This window comes from Rhinolophus hipposideros (assembly GCF_964194185.1).
Source record: "Rhinolophus hipposideros genome assembly, chromosome: 2".
NCBI classification, from domain to species: domain Eukaryota; kingdom Metazoa; phylum Chordata; class Mammalia; order Chiroptera; family Rhinolophidae; genus Rhinolophus; species Rhinolophus hipposideros.
The window spans coordinates 260,598-274,598 of record NC_138048.1 but is presented as its reverse complement, the minus strand read 5'-3'; positions in this window follow the sequence as shown (position 1 = coordinate 274,598).

Genomic DNA, 14,001 nt, shown 5'->3' with positions numbered 1-14,001 from the left:
CGCCGGCCGGCCTCAGCTCCGCCAAGGGGGGGGATTGCGCTTCCACTTCGCTGTCCTGCCTCCTCCCCTGCTCGCAATCCACGCGCACCTTCAGGTAATTCCTCCACAAGTCTCCCCGCTGTTCTGCATGATGAGCAAAGGACTCCTCGGTGTTCTATATGTCCCTGTGTCTTTAGAGCTGTGGTTTACCGCAGCTGCCGCAGCCGCCGCTGGCCTGATTCCACCACGAGACCGCGCGTTTCCGCTCCGCTCCCTTCCTTCTTCCCCTGCTCGCCCAATTTGTGCACTTTCAAGTAATCCTTCCACGAGTCTCAGGAGTTTCTTAGCTGTTCTGCGTGATGAGCAAAGAGTTGTTTGATGGATTATATGTCCCGTTTGTAATAAGATCCGGAGGAGAACTCAGAAAATGTCCCCCGCTGCCGCCATTCCTATGACGTCACCCTTCTGCTAGTTTTGAGTTTAGTGTTTTTTTTTCTAGTTACTTAAGGTGTAAATTAGGTTGTTTTCATAAGATCTTTTTTTAATGAAGAATTTGCAGCTGTACACCTCTTAGTACTACTTTCACTGCATCTCATAAGTTTTAGTGCGTTGTGTTTTCATTTTCATTTGTCTTGAATGTTTTCTAATCTCCCTTGTGTTTTCTTCTTTGATACATTGGGTGCTTAAGAATGTGTTGTTTAATTTCCACATATTTGTGAATTTTTCAATTTTCATTGCATTCTTATTTGTATTCTTATTTCATTCCATTGTGGTTAGAAAAGACAATTTATAAGATTTCAGTCTTTTAAAATTTATTAAGACTTTTTTAGTGGTCTACATATGGTCTATCCTGGAGCAGACTCCATGAGAATTTGAGAAAAACATATTCTGCTCTTGTTGAGTGGAGTGTTGTCTATATGTCTGTTGGGTCTATTGGTCTATCGTGTTGTTTAAGTTCTCCAGATCTCTTGTCTGGTCATTCTATCCACTATTAAAAGTAGTCTATTTATAATTATTCTATCTTTTTGGTGAATTGACCTTTTAATCATTATATAATGTTCTTCGTTTTTTATAACAGTTTTTCATTAAAAGTATATTTTGTTTGGTATTTGTGTAACTGTCCTGCTCTTTTTTGGTTTATACTTTCATGGGATAACTTTTCCCATCCGTTCACTTTTAACCTGTGTGTTAACCTTGTATTGAAAGTGAGTCTCTTATAGGCAATTTATAGTTGGATCCTGTTTTTAAAATTTACTAACAATTGTCACCCCAATAAATTTAATTAAAAAAAAAGCCATTCGGTCAATCTCTTTCTTTTAATTGGAGTGTGTAATCCATTTACACTTAAAATAATTACCGGTAGGAGGGCAATTACTTTTGCCATTTTGTTGTTTTGTGTTTTTTTTGCATGTCTTATAGCTTATTTTATCCCTCGTTTCCTCCACTACTGCCTTCTTTTGCAGAAACATATTTTGGTTCCCTTTTCATTTCTTTTTTTGCATATTCTGCGGACGTTATCTTTGTTGTTACCACATGGATTACATATAACATTCTAAAGTTCTGACAGTTTATTTTAAATCGATACCAACTTAACTTCAATACAAAAACTCTCCTCCTTTATAGATTAACCCCTATCACCTTTGTGTTATTGATGTCCCAAGTTATATCTTTATATATTTTGTACCCATCAGTATAGATTTCTATTTTTATGTATTTGTCTTTTATATCCTACAGAAAATAAAAAGTGGAGTTATGAACCAAAATTATGATACTAATTTTTATATTTGTCCATGTATTTACCTTTCCTAGAGAACTTTATACTTTCACATGATTGGAGTTACTGTTTAGCATTCTTTAGTTTCAATTTGAAGGACTTCTGGCATTTCTCTTAGGCCATGTCTAATGGTAATGAACTTCTTCAGTTTTGCTTTGTTTTTTGTCTACAATGTCTTCATTTCTCTCTTATTTTTGAAGGGTATTTTTGTTGGTTTTTGAGTTCTCATTTGACAGTTTTCCTTCATTCAGTCCTTTAAATATATCATTCACTGCCTTCAGCCCGGAAGGTTTCTTCTGACTATTTCACTGATTGTTTTGTGGGAATCTCTTATACATGACATGTCGCCTGTGTCTGTTTTGTCTTTGGCTTTTGATAGTTTGATTGTAATACGTCTCTGTGTGCTCTCTCTGTGTTTACATTACTTAGAGGTCATTGAGCTTCTTGTATTTGTACAGTCATGGTGAATTTTCCAAATGGAGGGAGGTTTTAGCCATTATTTCCTCAAATAATCTTGCCCCTTTCTCTCTTCTTCTTTAATTCCAAGGGTGTATATATTGGTCTGCTGATGATGTCCCGAAGTCCTTCAGGCTCTGTTCACCTTTTTATCAGTCTTCTTCTTCTTCTTTTTTTTTTTTTATCTTTTTGCTTCTCAGATGCAATAATGTCAAATGACTTGTGTTCAATTTCACTGATTCTTTCTTTTTCCTGATTGAGCCATCTCTTGATTGAGCCATGTAGTGAATTTTTCAATTCAGCTATTTTATTTTTCAGCACCAGAATTTCTGTCTGGTTCTTTTAAATAATTTATATCTCTTTTGTTTTTATTTTCATTTTGTTCATATGCTTTCCCCCTGATTTCCTTTAGTTTTTTTGTGTTTTCCTATAGATTTTGAACATATTAAAGACAGTTGTTTTAAAGTTTTTATCATATATGTCCAATTGGTGTGCTTCTTTATGGACATTTTCTGGAGATTTATTTGGCTTCTCTAAATTGATCCTATTTCTGTGTTTCTTTGTGTGCATCCTGATCTTATGTAAAAGTTAGGCATGTGAAGAAATAGCTACTCCTCACAGTTTTTGGAAATCGGTGTGGAAGCTCTTCATTAATTAGCAGGACCCTGAACCTTGGGAACAGACTGAATTAGAGCTTTAAGGTCTTTGGTCCTTCTGGGCCTATTTTGTACTTTTTTTGTCTTCTTCTTCTGTTTTCCTGATCTACTTAAATGTTTTATTTCCCAAGATGCTCAGCATGTTTCTTCTCAGGTCCTTAGATATGCTACTATCATCTCTTGCTCTCAGGTGTTTGTACATCTTTAGTACCCTCTGATTTTTGTGTACTAGGGCACCTGTCAACTGCCTTCTGTGGTTTCCAGGCTTAGATCCAAACTATGGAACTGTTCCTAATCTGAGCTTTTATTCAGGTGAAACAGAAAATACTACCTCAGACTGTCTACAGATAGGCCAGAATATTGCAGACAAGTTCTATTCTATTCTTTCCATTCCGAGGGAGGAAACTAGGAATTGGGCTATTTATACCCACTGTGCCACATCATGTTGCAGAGAGGGTTGGGAAAGAGCAAGTAAAAATCTATGGAATTGCCTACCATATTGAATATGGCTTCTTCTTGATTGACCATTCACTTGGTTGTTGATGACATTTGACTCAAATATTCTGGTCTGTCATTTTTCTCTAAATTGAATTTTATTTGGTATTACCTGTGCCCTTCTCTTTATCATTAATATAAATAACAGAGAGGTGCTTGCATGACCAATTATATATGTGATAATAACCATTACACAGGAAAAAGAGTCAATAATGGTTCACAAATACATGTCCCGATTGTGTCAAAAGGAAACAATTCCCTTATGCTATGTGGAAAAAAAATGCAACCATGTAGATTTCTCTTTTTATACCCATTGCTTCTCTCACAATAGATAAGGCTGTCTCTTCAAGGTTATGCATATTTTTATAAACTTAAGAACAATTCTAGATAAGTTTTAACTATTCTAGATATTCACAATTATTAAGTAGATTTCAAGTCTACAGTGCACTTTGCTTTGTCCTCTATAAATGCCACACAGTCCAGATTCTGCTGCTATAGTCATCCTAACTTGGGTTATCTTCTCCTCGTGTAAATGCTGCTTATCCTTATAGTCCCATATCAAATTCCATTGCATTATAAAATTTATCTTTGAATATATCAACTTACACTGCTTCCTCTCTTCTTTGGATTCTTCTTACAGACAGTTATAACATTGGGACATTTAGTTACTTAAGAGATTTGAGTAAGAACCCTTTGGGCAGGTGGTACAGATACTATTGTGACTCAGTGCTTATCTCCCAGGTAAAAAACTAGCAAATTTTTGACCCAAGTCATGGCTGTACTAAAGGATGTAGAGGGCAGAAAAATAAAAATGGGAGGATCGAGTAGAAAGGGGAAGCCTTAGGAAGTATCCACAGAGGGGAGCTTTGGAAAGGAAGAAGAAAGGAAGATCCAGCACTGAACACTTGCCCAATCATAGTTTTACCAGGGACTCATTCTTCCCATAAGCAATATTTTCATCTCAGATTTCTACTTTTATATTGTTTTAATTTCGTGTACCTGGCAGATGAAATCAGATCTTCTTGGTTGTATGAAGATGAACTAATCATTCTGTGTATGAAGTAATGTGTTGGTTCAGTAATAACATTTAGTTCTTCTTTCTGGAAAATTCAAAACCAAGTATTACATAGTATAGAGTTTGATGTGCACTTTCTCATCTTATTGGCATATTCTGTACTCTATAATGAAAAGAATGTTTTTAGAAATTTCCTAAAAGATGGATAAACCCTATACTTCTAATTAAAATGTCTCTTTCCAGTATAATACTGTGGAAATGGCTCAATGAAGATGATCTATATTATAATATTGGAGTTTTAATAGATTTGAAAGATAAACCTATCATAACGAAGAATGTAGTTTTCCATTTCTGCACTTTACTGGTATTTTTAATCATATCTTACTGAGTTCAAAAATAAAAAGAACAGATATAATTCTGGTCAATTCCGAAACTTGTCTGGTCAATCATCATAAACTGTACTCTGATCTATTTGTTGGGAAGTCATCTGCAGTTTCATGGCCATACTTTATATGAAAATACTATTATTTTGATGTCTGCTAGAATCTCAGGAAAAAGCTTTTATTAGATTTTTGTTCATCTACTACATTTTGATAATGTAATCCTATATCATTTCTTTTTTCTTTAATTATTATTACATAAGTTTCAGGTATAAAACATTGTAAGTCAACATTTGTATACACTAAAAAGTGATCACTCTCAAAAGTCTATTTACTATCCATCACCGTATAATTGACCCCCTTCCTCCCTTTACCCAACCCTCTCTCCTATCCCCTTTCCCTCTGGTAACCACTGATCTCTTCTCTGTATCTAGGAGTTGGTTTTTGTTATATTTTATTTTTCCATTTATTTTTTAATTTCTACATAAGAATAAAATTATACGGTAGTTTTCTTTCTCTTTCTGACATTTCACTTAGCATTACACCCTTAAGATCAATCCATATTGTCACAAATGGCAAGATTTAATTATTTTTTATGGCTGAGTATTATTCCATTTATATATAACCACAATTTCTTTGTCCATTCATTCATTGATAGACACTTAAGTTGCTTCTATATCTTAACTATTGTAAATAATGCTGAATGCATATAGGGGTGCATACGATTACATCTTTTTGAATTAATGTTTTCATATTCTTCAGATAAATACCCAGAAGTGGAATAGCTGGATCATGTGGTAGTTCTATTCTTAATAATTTGAGAAACCATATTGTTTTCCATAGTGGTAGCACTGATTTACAGTCCCACCAACAGGTACAGGGGTTCCCTTTTTTGCACATCCTCTCCAACACTTGGTATTTCCTATCTTTTGATAATAGCTATTCTAACAGGTATGTGGTTTTGATTTGCATTTCCCTAATAATTAGTGTTTATAAGTAATAAATAAATAAAATTAGAATTTATTGAATCTTATTGAATTTGTTTCGTGGCCTAACATGTGATTTGTCCTGCAGAATGTACCTTGTGCACTTGGGGAGAATGTGTATTTTGTTGCTTTTGGATTGATATTCTATATCATCTATCTATCCATCTATCTATCTATCTATCTATCTATCTATCTATCTGTCTATCATCTATCTGTCTGTCTGTCTGTCTGTCTAGTTCACCTGTGATGACTTAGTGATGATGAACTTTAGCTTTTGCTTATCTGGAAAACTCTTGATTGCTCCTTCAGTTCTGAATGATAACCTTAGCAGATCAGATAGAAAATTCTTGGTTGGAAATTTTTTCTTTTTAGCACTTGGAATATGTCTTGATACTACCTTCTGCTCCGTAAAGTTTCTGCTAATAAATCTGCTATGCTTATGGGGTTTTCCTTGTGTGTATTAAGTTGTTTTTCTTTTGCTGCTTTTGAGATTCTCTTTTTATCTTTATTTATCATTTTAATTATAATGTGTCTTCATATGTTTCTCTTTGGATTCATCTTATTTGGAACTCTCTAGTCTTTCTAGACCTGGATGTCTATTTTTCTTTCCCAGATTAGGGAAGTTTTCAGCCATTATTTCTTCAAATAATTTTTATTTTAAACCCAGACAATCTGATTTGTGTGTATCTTTTTACTTCCTCCTACCTTGTCCCACTTTCTGGTCACAAAAGGGCTGGAATATATTAAATAATAGATATAAATAATGGGCTTTAATTTCTCTTACATAGTTTCTCATTGGGTTCTAAATAATATAGGTCTCTTATTTGCTTTCCCACAGTTGAGTTTTATGGCTTTTCTGTTAATTATTTTTCTTATCCTGTAAATATTACCAGGTTTAGGAGAAGACTGGAACCATTTTAGTATTTTGTTCTTCCTAATTAAGGTACATTTTTGGACAGGATTTCTGAAGATCTCTATTCTTTCCCTAATCATTGACAGTCATGTTTCTCACTCACCTTATGTGATAGCTTTTTCTCCCAAGAAGAGCCTGTTACAGGTGTGATTGTTGAACAGGTGGCCATGTCAAGCTCAGCAACAGCTTTTTTAACTTCTTTCTCCTTAAGTTCTTTTATATGATTTGAAGTTGCTTCTACACTTTCAATAATTGCACTGGATGTGGTCTGACAGCATTTGCTTAGTGACAAAAACTTTTTCAGACTCTTTGTGCTTGCTGTTGGCTTGGGAGAAACATTTGTGCTTTCTATTGGCTTTGTGGTTGCTTTCACTTGATCTGTCAAGCATTCTGGTACAACCTCTCCTAGAACAACTTCATCTTCCTCAAACATTAGACCCTCATCTATGTTATTTTGTGATTCTTCTTCAATATCGTGAGCTACTAATCGGATGATACGATCTTTTTTGCTCTGAACATCTTTTAAAAGCTCCACCTTCATGATATCAGGCTTTCTTACATTCTGAAATGAATTTCTGCAAACAACCTGGAATTGAAGTTATGATGAATATTTTTAAAAATGCCTCAATCACTTTTCCTATGGTTATTTTAATATATATCTATGTTAATGTGATTTCTAGTTTTAAGTAGTATTACCTTCCTATGCTATTTACTTGTATATTAGCAATATTTTAAGAAGAAAAAGAAACAAATGAAAATTCTAAGAAAAATTTGGTGTCTCATAATTTTCATTTATTTCTTTTTCTTCTTAAAATATTGCTAACATACAAGTAAATAGCATAGGAAGGTAATATCCGCCCAATAAACTCTAATTTAAAAACAAAGGAATATTTGGTGTCTATCATTTCTTTTACACTTACTTTACATAGTAATTCACCATAACTTACTTCAAAGTATAGGAGATCTAACATGGGCCTTTTCTTTCCTAAGCTTTATATTTTGTTGCATCAAAATTTACTTCTTTTTTCCATTTACTTCTAAAGTTTTGTGACAGAAGTAAACAAAATAATCTATTTCTTTTCTGAAATTCTAGATAATAAATCATAGAGAAACCTATTTTTTTCGTTAAAAAATCAAGCTATCATCTAATCTTGCTTTTTAAAGGATGAATAACCAAAATTGTGAAGTTCTTTGACTCTTTAATCACTATCCTTCCACTCCTGATCCTTTGGACATATTTTTCAAAAAAAAAAAAAAATCTTCAAAACATAAATCTTCACTTTTTTCCCTCACATCCCTAATCAAATTTCACGTCTCATTTTCAATGTCTAAAGACAGATCAAAGAAAACTATAATTAAATAACAATTTCCCCACTTTTGTAGTCATTGATGATGCCACAGTACCTCCAAATTAACTTGATTTAATAAGCATAGACCTCAACATGCCTTTTAAACATTGTAAGCCAGTTTCCAGATAATGGTGCCCTAAAAGAATATTTTTTGTGGAAACAAAATATAGAAACTGTCTCTTTAAAACATTAAAACACAATCGGTTTTGATTTTCTGTGTTAGTGGAGAGAACCCGTGGTTTAGAAAATCCAAAGTCATTCTATGTGGCTTTGGAATTTTTTATTAAGTGTGGTTTTAATAGTGTATATGCTTAGTGTGTTGGGAATTTACCTGAAAATGAAAAGTAAAGCCCTGAGGTGGAGTGTATCAGTACTTGCTGTATCTCGGTTCTCTGATCTAACTTACTACTTTTTTTCTCTTCTCTGTCCCTATGATGGAGAAAGACAGCATTGGTACCCAATTTGGTAAAAAGCACATGTCTTAACAGAGTTCTTCCTCTGTGTCTGCTTCTTTGTTTTTATTTGTTTATTTGTTTGTTTGTTTTTGTATGGCTTTTCTTCCTCTTAAGAGGACAGGGGTAATTGTTTGGTTTAAATGTTACCTTCCTGCTTTTTGTGGTCTATAAATGACTTAAACAAAGAGAGCTAGTAACTAACAGTAAGATTTGTGACAGACAATTCTACAGATAATTAAAAACTGATTTTGAGACCTGGAAGTGCGTGTCGCCGAATGGCTGTCGAGACGGCGTCCGTGACTTTCGGTCTTTCTGGTTTAAACCTGAGCGTCTCAGTCCGCAGTCATCCACACGGGAAGCTTGGCGGTCGCTAGGGATGTTGAAACCCCACCCCCCTTGAAATTTCCACACCCGCGCCTGGAACCGAACAGGAGACGGTGGCCTTTTCAGCATTTCAAGGCCCTTCTGCCTGTGGCTGTGAATGAAACAGATGAAGGTGATGCGCTGGTGCCTCTGAAGGCAGGAGATGCAGATATGATTCCTCAACTTAACATTGCCTGAGAAAACGACTCAAAGGAGGTGGAGGGAGGACAAAATGGCTGCTTCTCAGGAACTGTTGACCTTCAGGGATGTGTTCATAGAATTCTCTCAGGAGGAGTGGGAGTGCCTGGACCCAGCTCAGCGGAAACTGTACATGGATGTGATGTTGGAGAGCTATAGGAACCTGGTCTCCCTGGGATGTGCAGTCTTTAAACAAGACCTCGTCACCTTTTTAGAGGAAATGAAGAAGCCCTGGAATTTGAAGAGAAAAAAGGCACTATCCATCCACCCAGCTATATCTTCTCAAGAAACCCAGGATTTGTTGCCACAGCCAGACATAGAAGATACATCCCACAAAATGCTCCTGTGCTCTAGAACCCAGTTGGGAGATCACAGTACACCCAGGAAATGCAAAATAAGGAAGGGTCACATCAAAGAGAGGAAAAGTTGCTCACGTTTGCCCAGAATAGCTGCTCAACCTCCTTGGCACACCATAAGATGACTTTGAGAAAACTGCCAATTGCCAGTTTCTTCTCAGAGTGAGAAGGGAACGGCAATACACTCTGCATGCATTGCGTTGGCTGCTAAGAAGAAAGGTGAATAATTGTTCAAACACCAGAGAGACTGCAGTACTGAAGACAGATATCAAAGATCAGAATATGTGGGCTCTAAACAAGAAGCAGAAAGTATTTAAAGTAGAAAATTAAATGTCAAAAACACAGAGAATAAACATCCCCAGCACAGTTTTGATAGGCCTTAGAAGTTCAAGCAAGGCTAGTTAGTTGTGTTTTCCTGTACAAAGTAAGTTTATGAAGTCTGGGATCAGTGGCAAATCTCAACAAAACATCAAAAGGCATGGAAACAAACAGAAAAAAAACATGGTCCAATCAGAGGAACAAAATAAATCTCTAGAAAGTGGCCAATTTAATGAGGATCTATTACTTATCTGACACAGAATTCAAAATAACCACATTAAAAGTGCTCGCTGGCAAACAGAAAACAGATAGACAACTAAGTAATATCAGTAATACTGAATGACCAAAATTCAAAGAGACAAAGTATAAAAACCAAACACAAATTAGCAGCTGCAGAATATAATACCTGAATTTAGAAATCCACTAGAAGCATCAACAGACTTGATCAAGCAGAAAAAACAATCAAACAACATGATCACACTTTGTTTTAAATTATCAAATCAGGGAAGCAAAAAAAATGAGGAAAAGTGAAGACAGCCTAAGGGACCGGTGCAAATATACAATATGTGTCCCCCATAAGGAATGGAGAGTTAAAAGGGGCAGACAGTTTATTTGAAAAATTAGTGGCTTAAAATTCCCCCATTGAAGAAAGAAGCAGGCATATAAATTCAAGCAACTCAATGAATTCTAAGTATGATGAATGGAAATATAGCAACACAGAGACACATTACAATCAAACTAATATGAATCACAGACAAAAACTGCATCTTGAAAGCAGGGGAAAAAAACCCAGAAACTTTTCATGTAGAAGACAGCTCCTGTAAGATAATCAGTGGGTTTCTCAGAAGAAAACTAGTAGCAAAAAGAACATGGGATGATATATTCAGAGTACTGAAAACACTAAAACTATCAATTAAGAATACTATTACCTGGCAAAAGTATCCTTCAACAAGGGAGAAATGAAGATTTTCCCAGATGAAAAATCCCAAAAAGTTTCTCACCATTAGGCATGCCCTATGACAAATGCTAGAGTGTTTCTAGAAACAATAACACAAAACCATATGAAAACATAAAGCTGTTAAGGGTAAATATAGAAATATGGAGTACAACAATGATCTTTGGTGAAAGGTGACACGTCTTATATTAGAACATGTAGTCGCACAATAGCCTAGCCAACTGTCCCCCCGTGTCTTTCCTTAAGGAAAGAAGATTCTGTAAGATTGTGCCTTTCTGGGACTCTGTTCCATTCTTGTGTTTACACCTTGTGTCTCTCTGTCTGGTCCCCAAAAGATAGTTTGCAGCCAAAGACAGGTAAGATATCTCACGGGAGATACAACCTAAGCCAGGCGGAACCGAGTGAGGACCCCAATGAACTGCCTTAGAAAATTATGGGAAGGGGCCTTGCCTCCCTTTCCCCCTGCCTGGGAAAGTCTGTTGCTGGCTCTGGAATTTCCCTTGCACCTGTTTGTGAGAGAAGTCATGAGGAGAACAAAGATCAATTCTCTCCACCTATCTCAACGGAACTGTTACAATCTCAACGGAACTGTGACTTGACCCTGACAAGGTATATACCTTAGGTAAGACATCATGGGCCGTTGTGCTTCGGCTGTTTACAAAGGGTGATTGGAATAAACATTTTTCTGCTATGAAAAAATAAATAAATAAAAACTGATTTTGAGTAATGTTTTTCTATAGTCTGTTCACAGAAACTTTATTTCCAGGGAATTATTTATATATGAATGAAGACTACCAAGCAATATGTTAATGCAATGATGAGAATGCATACGGAAGAGGACATTTTTGAGCTGGAAAAGGACTGGACTGTCAAAATTTCGGACAAAGGAGATGAAATTATGCCTCATGCCATTAAAATTGCAGTATTTGGGTATGAAAGCATAAGCACTCATGAACATACTCACCAGCCCTGAGGCTTAGTTCAGTGGGCTGTAGGACAGTGCATGAGAAAATTCACTTCCAATCTATGCTCTAGGGAGAATGGCCCTAGTTTTCTCATTGTCCAGGCCACAGATTATATAACCCTACACACACACTTAGTCCTTTTAGGAGTGAACACCATTGGTACAAGGGGCTTTGGTAAAACTCAAAATGTGTAGTGGATCAGCGTAATTTCATTGTCCAGACAATTCTTTTGTCCTCAGTTGTGTAGTTTCCTTATAACAAGGACATCATTTTGGCATTTTAAAGTCCCAATTAGTTTAATATATTTAGGGTCTGAAAACTGCAGGGCAGAGCTAGTTCTGTAGTCAGAGGAAATGGGTTCATAAAAATGGCAGTATTAGAGCTGCTGGACCTAGACCAAAAATAGAAGAGGAAAGGAACTGGGTACTTCTTGAGAGTATAGAATAACTGAGAAAGGCTAATATTAAGTGAAATAATCAGAAACAAGTATAATCTAAGGGTTTGTAGTCTAATGTCTCTTGATAAATGTTGCTAAAAGTAGAAAGAGGACTACTGGTGTGTAGCCTTAAGTTTATGAAATTAAAACTACTTTAAATAATTTTTGAAACTTCATATATCTTGATATTTTAATTGGACCTTTAGATATTCACAACAAAGAACTATAGGAACTGGAGGAAATTGTGTTTCTTCTGAATTTTCAAATGAAGATTATAGTCTCAGTCAGCCTTGTTTAACTGTTAAGTCTGTGTCCCTGTATTCCCATTCTACTAAAACAAACAAACAAAAACAGTTTAAACTGATTGTCTTAGGAACACTAGCCTGAGACCTTTAGAGTGAGCCACAGCGCTAACATGGCAAGTTTCAGTAAATCGTATGACTATATGATGAACCAGGTAATTCTCCTATTGGGATAGGTGATAGCAACAAAAAATTCATTCCAAAATACCTATTTGAAGAAGAGAATCACAGAACAAGCATGTCTCACGATTCACCTGTGTTTCTGCCATTGGTTTTGCACTTACCTCTAAGGGTTTTAAATCCAGTCGTCCCATCGTATTCAATGATGTCCGTCTTTCTTTCTTCATCTTTCCTACATTAGATGTGTCTGATGAGGAGTAACTTTTCCCACTTTTTGAAGTTCTTCTCACTTCTGCGATGCTGTGTCCAGTTTTTCTTAAACACTCCTTCTTAAGTTCTTCAAGAGGTTGAGTTTTTATAGAAATCACTGACTTTTACTTTAAGTATCTATGTTAAAATTTAAGTGTAATTGTCAAAAAAACATATAATGTACAATTTCCAAACAAGTAGAAGGAAAACTGAATTAAAAAATAAATTTAATACTCTAAAAGCAAGAAAAGAATAAAATACTAAAAAGAAGAACAAATTGAAAGTACAAATAAGGCAGTAAAAAAATCTTCCAACAATTTATAATTAACATAAATATAAGTGGCTAAAATTCAGTTAAAAGTAGTAAATTGGAAGACTGAATAAAACTAAAGCAAAGTCTAGGGGAAGAGTGTTTACAGGAGACACATCTAAACATATAAAGACATTATGATTGAAAGCTGATATAGCTATATTGATATCAGACATTTTAAATTTAAGACATAAACATCATTTACAATAAAGGACACTGTATAATACGTAATAAGATCCAATTCACCAGGATAACCTTGGATATGTCTAATAACACAGATCAACAAATTAAAAGCAAAAATGGACAGAGCGACATGCAGGAGTTGAGAACTATCTTATCATGTCCAATAATTTTTAGAATAAAGAGTAAAAAAAATTAAGTATATAAAATAATAGAACTTCACAATTAAACATCTTGATTGAATGGGAATTTTTAGAACATTGAACCCCCAATTGACAACATTCATTGTTTTCAACCATATAAAACATTTAAAAAAAAACATCATGTGTGCTAAGCCAATAAAGCAATTCTTCATAAATTGCTCTTTATGAGAATATAAAGACCGTGCTCTCAGTCCATAAAGCAACTAAATTAGAAATCAATCACAAAAATAAAACTAGAAGTCCAGAATGCTTAAAATTTAAAAACTAGTTCATGAATACAAAATAAGAAGATGGAATTTACATATGATTTAGAAAAGAATGAAAATGTTGCAAAGCAAGTGTTGCAGTACATTTAAAACTCTTACATATCACCAATTGTCACACATTGTTCTAAGCACTTTACAAATATTAACATATTGAATTGCTATAGTAATCTTATGAACTATGTACTATTACTATTCTCATTTTATAGTTGGAAAACCAAAGAACAAAGTTAAATAAATTGGGAAAACATAAATTTTAAGTGTTGGAGTATGGATTCAACTTAACTAGTCTGGAATCAGAGTGTATGTCCTTACTCATGAGGCA